The sequence below is a fragment of the Molothrus ater genome, chromosome 1 (assembly GCF_012460135.2).
Source record: "Molothrus ater isolate BHLD 08-10-18 breed brown headed cowbird chromosome 1, BPBGC_Mater_1.1, whole genome shotgun sequence".
Lineage (NCBI taxonomy): Eukaryota > Metazoa > Chordata > Aves > Passeriformes > Icteridae > Molothrus > Molothrus ater.
The window spans coordinates 61,277,969-61,290,898 of record NC_050478.2 but is presented as its reverse complement, the minus strand read 5'-3'; the positions used below and the strand labels follow the sequence as shown (position 1 = coordinate 61,290,898).

Below are 12,930 nucleotides of genomic sequence, written 5' to 3'. Positions count from 1 at the left end.
GTTTTTTATGCTCGGTCTCTGCAATGCCTGTGCTATGCTTAATCAAGGTGAAGTTGTCCTTCCTTTGACTTCAGGAAGTAAGACCTAAAGTGGAGATTTTCCCAAAAGGAAAAACTGACTCCTTAAATGTTTCATTTTTCCAAAACCAAAGTTTTGTTTTCAGTGACATTCAATACATAGCACTTGCAGGGATCCATGTTTCATTGGAGTACAAAGCAGAAAATTAGCCATATAAAGAAGTGTTTGGTTTAACAGCATCTAAAAATTACTCCACAAAATTCAGTAGCTTTTAAGCTATCATGAAGTAAGATTATTTTGGGCTCTCTGGATATTACTCTGATTCTTCATGTTCATCTAGTGTCTACTCAGCTGCTGAATCTTTGCTCTGAAGCGTGTCCCCTGTGGACAGTTACATCAAATCCAGCATAGCTCATGTATCCCTAAGGCAGCACAAAGCTGCACTAATATGGAGCAGGATCTGTGATCAAATGTTTGAGAAGCGATCCCGGGAAAATTTTTGTTGATGACTTGTCAAGGCAGCATCCAAAACAATCCCAGTTCTTTCCATGTGTTTCAGCCCAAAAGCTTTCATGTGAACACAAACAGTAATGATCTCAACCCAAAATTCTTACCTGTACCTTCAGCTGTTCTGTTAGGACAACTTCCAAATTCTCCATTCTCCAGAGGGGAGAAAATATGCTCTGGAGCTAAACTGAGAAAAAGTCACATTAGACAGGTAATTTAGAGTCTGTTTTACTGAATTACTTTGAGAGCTTGCAACATCTAACAGAGTAAAGTACCTATGTTAGAGATTTGAAGAGGGAAGAAAGGTCGTTACCCATGCTGTTAACAAAGCACTTATTGGGGAGTTTATCTGAAGTATAAGAATTAGATTTGCAAGTACTGTGTGCATAAGGCTGTCTCTCACATAAAGCCTTTCTTCTACATTTCTGAGGGAATTATGACTGGTCTTTCTCTTTGCAATTCTGGCCTCTTCCCCTTCCTCTCTCTTCATTGACACCTAACATGACTATGTATCCCTAGATCTTCCTTAAGTGTACATACATTGTGTGCTTGCATATGTGGTTTTTCACAAGGTTGTGGATATATATTTATAGATACTCTAGGGCCCGTTTTCCATGTCTGATTGAAAAAATATGTCTTGTTTATTCTGAATAAATCAACATGCTCCATGTTGGTTCAGCCTTGATTCTGACTTCTGAGTGTAGTTTAGGTTTCATATTCAAGGGATTCTTTGGGTTTTCTCCTGTTTCTTATGAGTAACACGTGGTAGAACACTAGAATTGCTATCAGGGTGTTCACTAGCATTTTAGTGCTTTGGTTAATAGTTGAAATGGCAGCATCTGGAGATAAAATGATAATCATGTGATAACAATTTGGATGTGCTACTTATTTGAGCTGAAGTTGGTTAAATTAATATTAAAAGTCCCTTCATTTCTTGGTGCCCTCCCTGTGCTTTCAGTGGCAGATCTAGGAAAATGCATGCAATTCAGCAGTGCAGTGAAGGCTGCCTATATAAGAAATTCAGGATGAACAATTATTTCCTGCACTTATTTTCCCAGGGAGGGAGGTCAGCACTGGAAGACGTTATGGAATCTCCACCTCTGAGAGTTTTCAGGATGAAGTTGCATCTGATTTGATGTCGTGTTGATAATATCCAGGGATTTCACTAAGTTACCACCAGATGACCCTTCCAACATATCCCTAAATCAGAACAGATAAATGAGCTACTGGTATCAAGTGGGAAAGATCATAGGCTCACAGAGTCATGAACTGCTGCAGCTCTGTCTTAGAAACTAATGAGAACAGACTAGAAGCCATGCTGTTATAATTGTTGTAGGTTAAAAACAATGGGATTGGTCTCCAGGACAGCTCCTTTCATCTTGTAGTCCAAAGTCCTGAAGATACATATATTGCTGGACTCAGTTCCTGCCTCAGTAATGTTTATATTTTGGACTGAAAAAGTAATCCATAACCTGGATTCACCATATTAGCTGACATAGCATCTGAAAGTACAGTATTATATTGAAAAGCTACAGTCAGAGTTTGGGTATACCTCTACTGTTTTCCATCAAAGATTTGCCAGTGCTGAAATTATTAACCCCACAGGTGAAAATACCCTCAGATGACTGTGGTAATCTTGTGGTTTCTGTACATGCAGTCCTGCGCCTCTCCTAAACACTAGCAGCATTGCTGAGGCTGAATGCTACTACTGGATTTTACATGGAATTTAGGCAATTTCTAGGTGCAGCTCATTGCAAAACCTCTTTCTGAGAGGAGCCAATGAGAACAAGCTACAACTGTCTTGTGCAAATTTTTGCAATCTGCTATTGCGTGAACAGTTGGGAAGGTTGAAATCAGCACAAAAGAGCACTTGGGTTTTGCTCCGCTTGCGTTTTCCTGTGTAAGGGTTAAGCATGTCTCTTCTGGGGGAATTCTGTGCTTCATCACCATTATGTAACTTCAGAGATTGAAATGGGATCCTGTGCAAAGCAGCTGTGTGGATTCACAGCAGCTTTTTTCCTATATTTCCCCGACACTGTGTACAGTTTCGGTGCAAAAAGCCAGGGAGCGCAGCGTTGCGAGGTGGTGCCCAGCTTTGCAAACAAAGGGGATGGAAGACTCTGTGCCACCTGCTCTGTCACTTGAACAAATGTTAGGCATAAAACAAGATACAAATCGCTAACTGTTTGTTGGATGATAACTTTGTGATCAGCAATTCCATCGATCATCAAGGTCAGCTTTTCTGCTTTTGTTTCTCAAGTGAACCAGTCCCTCGGTTCTATGCTCCTATAGGCAAGATGGTAAAGCAGCCAAGGATGTTAACTGCTTGGTGCCCTGACAGTAAACAGCATTGCAGAGCTGCACGCTCTCATTCAGCGGCTGACAGAGGTGTCCAGATGTTTCTGCATTAAACAGGGTGGCACAACACCTCTGCAGGAATTGGCTGGCAAGAATGCTTGCTTCTTGGCTTGGACTGAAAGCTTTTGAGTCGGCAATGTGAGGAAAATGTTGCCACCATCCGCAAACCAGAGAGAGCTCTGTTGTGTCCATACATGAAAAAGAGGAAAAAACTCTCCTGCTCATTTTTTCCTGATTATTTTGTGGACAATGAATTTACTAAAATTACCGGTTAAGGAAACGGTGAATGCCTCTGTGTTTCTTGCTGTAGTTGCTCATTGAGTGTGGGGCTGAGTGGGAAAAGGAGTAGTCTTGGCAAATGGCTTATTAGTCTCAAATAAATTATTCAGAATGCAGGTTTGGATACAGATTGCAGGGAACGATAATGGAGATGGTTTTCTGAGTCTGTTCATGTTAGGGAGACATGGAGTATGCTTTTCAGGAATTCACTTAAGTGCAATCAGTTTAGAATAATGTAGCCTGGAAGTAATATTGCTGCCATCCAGCTAGTGTCTGTGGAACAGCATTCTCCTGCCTTCTGAAGCACTGGCATTGAAGATGGATAGATATGGAGATATTTCTATTTTGAGCTGCTGCCTTTTTAAATTTTTTAATTTTTTTGAAAGGGAAATTCATTCTCACCACTAGAGAGGGGCATGTTTTGGTTGAGATATTCCCCCCCCCCCGAGTGAAATACTGGACCACATCAGCATCCGATTTGGGTGCGTCATGTGGTTTCTCATGTGATGCTGGTCTCACTGCGCTTTGGAGAGTGAGCCTTTGTGACTCCGCACTCTTGGACAGTAGCATCCAGCAACATAGGATACTTTGGGGAGGGAAAGGAAAAGAGGCAGCCTCCCAGAAATGCCCGAAAGCCCAGAAAAATAAAGTTACGACAATTTGTTATAGTTATTGTTTCTTCTTAACTGTTTTGGCTTTTATTTTTAATTCTGGGTCTTCCCTTTTCTCTGTTCCTGCAGGCAGAAAGCTGCTCCGTTCGGAAGAAGCAAGGCAGTCTTTCCTCACAGCTACGATGCTGCACCGCTTTCGACAGAACCTGCTTTTCCCTCCATTTACCTGGGCGGCTGCTGCTCTTTCTGCTGCTGCTCGGGCTGCTGCAGTCTTGCTGCCTGCACTTCACCCAGGCTTGGCTGGCTCAAAACTCTCTCGTCTGTACACTGCTAAGGAAGAAGAGCGATGGAGCCGCGGATTTTTTTTTATTGGTTCTGGAAGCCAAGGGTTGCAATATGTGATGATTTTGGGGTTTTCTGTGGCAGGGCGAAGGGAGGAGAAAGGAAGGGTGTTAATCTAGGATAGGGTGGGTGAAAGCTTAAAGAAATATTATCTAAAGTAATCCAGTGCTCGACAAGGGCATCAGCAACAAGAATCCAGCCTCTGCTGCTCCAGAGGATTAACATGGGGAAGTCACAGCGCTGCAGTCGGGTTTCACCTCAGTGTTGTGCTGGAGATGGATAAATAAGGTATCGGTTGCATCTGCCTGCTAAGGCAAAGCCAAGGGAGAAGGAGAGAGCGAGCGAATGCAAATGCAAAGGAAGAAGAAACGCTCTGTGCCGTTTGTCTGATTCTGTGGATTCTCATTGCAGAGAGGATGGCTTGATTAACAAAGCAATGTATGGACGGAGGGACTGTAAATTGTAGCTTGAGCATTCCTGGTGCTGTCAGGGAGTGAACTGATGAGTTAGGTGGCTGACTATCCCCAGGGAAAACAGCAGCCTCGCACTCTGTGTGTATATATATGTGTATGTATGTGCTTTTGTGTGTGTGTGAACATGTATAGAAATGAAAGAAAGACATTTCTGACCAATTTACAGAGGACGTTTGTGAGTTTGCTGGGTCATACTTGATTTCAGCTTGTATTTTCAGCTCTAGCTCTACACCCATTTCCTGACTGAGGTGGCACTTTGTGAAAACAGATGGTAGGCAGTATTCTTTTAAAAAATGTGAAAGCAGATCCTTTCCGCTTAACACCTTGAAGCACTGAGTCTTCTGCACTGTGCTGAGAGAAACCGTGGGGTTTCATTTTCTCCATCTTAAAATCTCTATAAACACAGCTGTATTCAGTATGGTGAAAAATTCTATACTGTAAATAGAAATGTGATCAATCTAATCAAAATAAATGCATCCCAGATGACTTCTAGACCAGCTGGCTACCACAGTCATCAGATGGCTAAATCCTCAACTGAGCATTTGTATTCAGTGTTATACTTGCATCTTTCTATTTTTTCCTTTTTTTTTCCTTAGATTTTCAAAATCAGTCTCAAATTGAAAAGGATTCTTCATATATTGAGAAAAGCCAATGCTTTCATTTGGCACTTGATTTCTGTGAAATGCAGCCAGGTGTACTTTTTATTGTGGAATCTGCTTGGGGTGGTTTTAGAGCAGGTAGGCTTGTCACAGTACAGGCATATTTCATTTGGTAGGTATTTCATTTGGCTGTATCTGAACAATGCAGAAACAGGGAAAACAAGCACTGCACTCAGCTAGCGGGCTTGGCATGAATTCTAGCAGCTGCCTATCGAGAAAGACAGGGTTTTTTCCTTTCCTTTTTTCCCTTTAATACAAAGCCATAGACCATAATGTCATACTAAAATGTGTATGAGGGGATTTCCCAACAGTCATGGTGAGCTACCCTGCAAGATGCCTGTCTGGTCCTTCCACTATTTGTTCCCCAGCCTACAAAGGCAGCCCTGTGTGTCGAATTGTATTTAGCCAGCTGTTGGATAGCATTCTTGTGCTGGGGGCTAAGGAGTCTTATTACTTCCAAACTGTAGTTTTCTGTTTGCTTAAAGAAAAACAACTTTGGCAAGACAGCCATCTCTGCAAAGGAGTTTATGCCACTCCTATACCTTTCTGAATCTGTTGTGTGCTTCTAACTCAGGCAGTTTAAAGCAAGTAAGGAGGGAGGAGAAGAGACTCCGAACTTGCAGCTTCAAAGCTGCAGAGACGAGCAAAATGTCAGCAGCTTGTAATTAGGAGCCCACGGTTACGTCAGTGACTGTATCTCTCCAGGAATTGCTATGAGATGTGCACCACAAAGCAAAGGAATACTCTCATAACCTGGTTAAAAAGCCTGGCTCAAACAAGAAAGAGCAAAATGGATTAATGAATCTGCTGTGTTCCTAAGTCAGATGTGAATGGATTACATGCGCAAGGTTTGCTGAATTCTGCAGCAGTGAAGACTGAATTATGGCATGCATTCACCAAAAGTGCAAATCTTTCAGGAAAAAATGCAGATGAGCAGTCTATCCTTGAAATTTTCTTTCCTAGCTCTATCTTATACAGGCAGCTGCATGACATGGAGGCATGCTCTGAAGGAAGAGACCGGCAAGCTGCACAAAGGTGTTTAAAAGGAAGGGTACAATTAGACACAAAGCAATCCTGCTGAAATTCTGTTCTGGCATTACAGATTTGATACTGAAATACCACCCCAGAGGAGACTGGCTGTGCTCTGGTGTGGTTTATATTAAGGCTTCTCTGGTTAAGAGCGAGGGGGGAGGGACAGGGCTTCCTGCAGCATCTTGCAGCCATGCAGAAGTCCCCAGGGCTCTGGGAAGCGGGAGGGATGGATGTGCTCTTAAAGGCACATGCCCAGATCCTGGCAAGGGGCTTTCTGACCTCTGCAATTATTTTTAGGCCTGTGAAGGCAACTCGGCAGTGCTTAAGCAGTGAGATTGCAGGGGGTGTTTAATCTGCTGCGACTGGCCTTTCTCTGTGTCATGGCTGGCAGAGGTTTATAGGGCTTTTATCAACACCCCTCCACCACATCCAGCATGCATGTCTGTCACTGTTCTCAAAGACCAGTTACTGGAGGTCTGGTGTGGTTCCCTGCTCCCAGCAGAAGTCACTTGCAGTTCAGCTCTGTTGTAGTTGCTCTTTAATTTACCAGGATAGGTAGATTGTATTATTCAAGCAGTGGGGGTGGGTGGTTTTTGGTTTGGTTTTGGTTTGGGGTTTTTTGTTTTTTTTTTTTTTGACTGTGAACACAAATTTGTAGGAGGAGGTGACTCTGTATATTAAACCAATAGCTCCTTGAATTGTGTGTAGTATAATTTAAATATACTTACTTTAATTAATAGAAGGTTACAAAAGCTGGCATTGTCTGGGGCTGTTTAATTTACATCTTAGGTTTAGTCAATGAGCATAACCTGCCCGATTAGAATAGTGTATTCTGCACAGCCAACAGGGTGGAAGGCATTATTTTGTTTGTGTTAGTTCAAACAGCTGGTCATTAATGCAGGCCCCATCTCCAGAGTGAAGTGCTAGTGGACATGAATGGCTGCCTGATTAATGCTGCCCCTCGACGGGTCCTTCATCCAGCAGCGCTGCTCGCAGCAGAATAATGCGGCGGGATTTGATTGCGCTCTAACAGGGTACTGTGTCATTGTGTCACCGAGCCATCGGGGTTATTATGGGCTGGGGCAGACAGACGGGACACTGGGGTTACTAGACCGTGGCATTTTTAGAAATGCAGGGCTGACCTACTTAGAGTTATTCTTGCTGGCTGGCAGCTGCCTGGTGTGGGGCTCCCCCGGATAGGCTGCGGCTGTTGCTAGGGGGAATTAGCATGAATTTTTCCACATACAGACTCAGTGATTGAATGATAAAAGCTGACTGGAATTAAAGAGATTCTGTTCAGTATTATGCAGATTTATCTCCCTCATTTTTTTTCTCTCTGTCAAATGCATAAAAAGGAGCAGAAAACAGTTTGTTTCCATTTATTTTTGACCTATTTTTTTTTTCCAGGGGAGGGCAGAAGTGTTGTGAGGTCATAATTTAATATTTAGGCTGGTGAAATGATATGATAGTGGGCATGCATCTTTAATGTATGGAAGATTAAAATGCTGCCTCTCTGGAAGGGAATGAAATGAATATATTTTGTGTTCTGGTCAGGCTGCCACCTCTTTTTATTTGAAGCCATGTCAGATTCTTTCATCTGGAAAGGGGAAACATATACCAGGTTTTATTACATAACATTACTCTTAGCTATTTTTAGCTATCTGTACTTCAAAAAATTAGTCCTATTTATGCTAGTGGATGAAATTAATCCCCAGGCTATGCCTTATGTATGTGGAGACAGATGCCCAGAGTAGCTGCAGTGTTGTGTGTCATGTTCAGCTGAAAAGGTGTTTACATACTGCAGGCTTATCAGCACTGCATACCTAGCAGAGTGCTGGTGCCTGACATGTAATCAGATCAATTAGAGAACTCTTCTAGATTTCAGAGTATTTTTGAGGCCCTGGTTTGAAGTTGGAATCTCTAGATGGCCTTCTTTTATTTATCTACATCTGCCTAAAACAGTGCTACCTTTTCTTAGAACTCTGTGCTCCCTTAGGAAGCAAATAAAAACAATACTCGGTGAAGAATCCTTTGATGTGATCATGAATATTTCCTTTGTTATTATCACTAATTATAGATCTTTGTTTAAACTACTATTTCTCTCTGTGTGATCTTTTGCCATGCAAAGAAGTTCCAATTTAGTACTCATAATTTTAAGTTAAATATTCATGGCAATGCATCATGACATCACACTCAAAGAAGTGGGAATTTTCAAAATATGAGACAGTGGGGGGATGGGAGAGAAGGGCTCACATGCCTTTGGAATTGCAAAATAAATAATGAGACTCAGTGCTGAAAAGTAGTGAACTCATTTTTGTCTGAAACAGTTTAATTTCAAATATTTGGATGAATGAGATACCTTTTGGAGGAGTGTGAACAGCTCGCACATCTGAGGTACCCTTTTAGAGGAGTGTGAGCAGCCTGTGCATCTCTCTGGACAGCTAGCTGCTTTCCTGGACCGAGAACTGTCCTGCCTTGGCCCCTGGAATTTATTGGGAAGATATAAAAAAATGAAACAAGAAATGGAGACATGAATTTGAATGTGTTTTGTGGCTAAGGCAAAGCATTCAGTTTCTACAGATTTGAATTTCCTATGTCTTTTTCCTGGCATTGATTCATTACTGAAACTTGCACCACTTTCTTCTCTGCTCCTTCCTGACAGTCTCATGGAGTGACAGATTTTTGGAGAAGTGAAAGTGAGGAGGGGCACTATTTGATGCCCAGTAATTGTGTTTGCCTTGTCTCTCCTTGGAGGTTAATCCAGAAAGTTGTGGTCCCACTTCCCTCAGCAATATTCTCTTGATCAAAATCTGATGTCCTGCTCCCCTTTCCTGTAGGATGTTGCAGGATGCTAAGCAGCATACAGCCTTTGTCTACAGTTGTCTCTTGAGGTTCTTGCCCTGTTTGGTTATAGCCAGTTGTAGTTTCATCCAATTCACCTGGGATAATATCTGACTTGGGCTTCAGCAAATCAAAATAAGCATGCAATACCATATTATGCAGCACCCCAATTTCTAGAAAAAAGAATTTGAGCGTTTGGTATATTTGTGCTAAAAAAGAGGGAGTTCAAAGAAAAGCAATGAACAAGATACAGCACATACTCTTGGAAAAGAGTTGTGTCCTTGCTGTTTATCTGGATTTCAACACACTGATTGTTTATAGCAAACATCATATCAGTTTTACAAACCATCAAGTGACATATTAAATATAAAAAATATAGGGCACCAGAAATTGTATTCAATGAAAAGTTGCCCTGCTGAAAGTCTCTTCAATGAGATTTTTTCCAAACAATTGAATGTGTGAATGATGTGATCATAATACTTTAGGTAATTATGAGTAGCAGAAATTTGGAGTTAATGAAACAAACCGAAAATCTGAGCTCTGTGTGTGTATAATGCATGAGAAACAGGATGCCAGAGGAGTTTGAAATATATGTCTGTGTTGAAAATATTGTCAATTGTGCACATTCTTTTGAAAAACCCATGTTAATCACTTTCTGATTATCTCCTCTGAAGTTTCTATTCTTGCTACAACTTACACCTCCTACCTTGAAGTTTCTTATGTACTAAAGATTGTGTTGTATTTTTCAACATTCTTGTACTGTGACCTCTCCTGTGAGCTATGAAAGATCTATTATGCTGAGTTTCATGCTCTAGGGTGGCTAAGTGAATGCTGATTTACTGAGAGCATATGCAGGCAATATTTTTTTTTCGCCATCAAAATATCCAGAATCCTGCCACCATTTGCAGCTGTGAGATGGCTGTACTGATGGGTCTATTCCTGACATCAAAGTCTTGGCCAGTCATGGATTTGCTGAGCATTTTGTGATTTTATGGCAACTTTCTGTTTTTCTGAAAATGATCAGAGGATACAGGATATAGAGCAAGTCATCTAGATTCCTATGCCACAAGGAGTGAGTTGACTCCCAGCCTTCACCTCCTGCAGGGCCATACAGATCAGTTCTTCTGTAGCAAATGTGTTTCAGTTCCAATTTCAAACCAAAAGTACAAGGAATTGTCTCATATTTCTTAAAAGACTGGCAGTTAGCACATTCCTTTTATAGCAATGCAGTAGGGAATACAAATGTTTAACAAAATAATCCTTACAAGATTTTTTTTCTGTGATCCATTAACATGGGAACAAATTCTGTAACAAATGCTCCTGTAACAGCCAGAAGCAGCATTATTGTGGCTCCCAAATTCCTGCTCTTGCATCCATGCATGTGTGTGCCTGTGCACTGAGAATTGCTGCATACATGTAGTGTGTGGGTGTGTATACAAGACACAAGCATAACTTACACAAACACAGCCCTGATGCATATAGCATGTAATCACAGTTGTCTCAGTGTAGCACCAAAGTCTGTGCCTCTAGATATAAGATGATGTTTTTTCTATGATGAAGAGTGGCTTCAGATGAAATGTAGGCAGTTCTGGTGTATAGCACCAGCCATTGTGTTAATTCTATCATCCCATTCAACACCAGCAAAGACCAAAAAAAAAAAAAAAATCATGTTAATGTGTGATAGAAAGGCAAAAAGGGTAGTGTGGTGAAAAATGGGGTGTACCTAGATAGCTGTGTTTCATAACCACTTGTGTCTTTTGCAAAATGAAATGTATGATGGGCTGTTTAAGACAGAGAGAGATATTTTGAATTATTGCTAATTCTTCCCTCCTGCTCTTAGGCCACACCTACTTCAAAAGTGAATCCAGACTCAGATCTTGACAGAGATCATGACCCTGTTGAAACCAATGGCTGTTTTATTCTGGAATTCGGTTGGGCCAGGCTTTCATCTCTTGTATTTTCCCCTGAACGTGTCTTTTTTTCTATACTCTTCCTCCAAAGTGTGGTGTTTCTGTTTCTACTTTTTTTTCCCCCTCTGATCCTCTGAACATTCTTTGAAAGGTTACTTTTTTGTTGAGCAATTTACTATAAATTTGCTTTTGAGTAGAAAAAAATGTGGGGAAATATCACTTCCCTCCTGAGCTAGTAAAGTAGCATTGCAGTGAGTCTCAATAATAATGTTTTTCTGAATACTCCTGTTTTCATCATAAAATGTCTTTAGTTTTTAATGAAAGGGAACAGGCAGTGAACAAAACAAATATGCCAAGGAGAATCTGGTCTCTTAACAGGCTGCAGAAACTTGGGTAATGAGATGGTTGGTGTCCTGACCTACAAAGCTAGGGCTCTTAGAAATGTCGAGGGAGGCAGAACGCAACAATTTCAAACAATAAATGCTTTCTAGCTCTCTAGCCACTTGTGCTGTTATCATCATTAAGGTTAACAGTGAATTCTTTTTTTTTTTGACACTTTAGTGTTGCATAAAGAATACTCACGCCAATATTCAAAGAAATTATTCATATGGAGGCAGGTATACCACAGCTATGTCAGTTATGTCTGAGTTTGCCTTGTTTTTCTTTGTTATATATAGACACAGTAATTAGGCTCTTTTGAGGTCAAAATGTTTTTGATTTTTCAAAGTTTGAAACATTTGAAATAATGGCAGTTAGTAGAGTACTCTGGAGATAGATTTTTGTGTAGTATTTTATCTGCAGAAAACATGCAGGATGGAGGAGATGGTGCATGGTGCTGAAGACTTGGTATGGTTACAACTGAAAAAAATGGCTGGTGAATCTTGATGTAAATCTCCTGCTCATGACCTTTACAGATGGCAGTGTATTACAGATCTCAGCTGCAATTCCTGCTAACACACACATACACTGTGTTAGTTGAACTATATTTGTTGTGTCATCTCCAGCATCTCTTCATATTACTCCTTTAAAACTAAAAGCTAAAATTGTTTGCAACTGCAGATGAGATCACAAGCTCTAGTCTTTCGTTCTTCACCTTGAAATGGCTGGTAAGATTATGCATCTCTGTGAGTTTTCTGAATATACCTCTTTTATAAAGAAGCAGAAGTTCCAGCACACCTCAGTGCCCTATTTGCTGTGTCACAGCCTGTGGATCTTCTTTCCATCAAGGGTTTTATGTTAAAAGCCAGGGAATCACACACCTGCCTTCAAATTTGACTTTGGTTCCTTGGGATGATACTCACCAAGATTTTTGTGATGTTTGTGATTGTGAAGAATTACTTGCAAATGTTAAAAATAACCTCCTCTGGTGCCCATATTTGTATTATCTGTTCACATTTGATATGAGTTTAGCTGAATATGAGACATGAGATTAAATCTGATTCCATTCTTCTGAAATGTTCTCTTTCCCTTTTTTTTTAATGAAAGTAATCCTATTTATTTTAGAAGCAAGTGAATGGCAGGCCAAGAAGGCAAAATGAGCAGATAATGTTTGATTTCACAAACCAGGTATTTGTGTTATGATGCATTCCTAAAAAGTAGGACAGGGCACTGTGCAGATCAACTTGGTTGTGTGTTTTCAAACAGCAGATCATTTAAAATCACGGCTATAAGGTCAAGTGAAATCCTGGCCCTGGTGGAACATTGGAGAGCTGGGTTCACTTGAGCACTCCCACTTCAAAGGGAGTCTCCAAAGTTTAAAGTACTGCCAGCATTTGGTTCCTTTCTTTGCTCAGCCCAACTGATGCTGTTTTCAGCTACTTGGCAACTGTAAAGAGAGGCAATGCCCTTCATTTAAATCAGCTTTCCCCCATAAACCTTGGCTTCTTGTTAACCTTAGGTA

General features: G+C 40.9%; 1 long non-coding RNA gene across 1 annotated transcript; it reads left to right on the top strand.

Annotated features, from left to right (window-relative positions):
- The first annotated feature begins 3,580 nt into the window (after positions 1-3,580).
- On the top strand, positions 3,581-12,485 carry LOC118699902 (uncharacterized). The gene is made up of 2 exons (XR_004982146.2): positions 3,581-3,811; positions 3,903-12,485. It is a non-coding gene; the product is annotated as an uncharacterized LOC118699902 (long non-coding RNA).
- Positions 12,486-12,930: the final 445 nt, after the last annotated feature.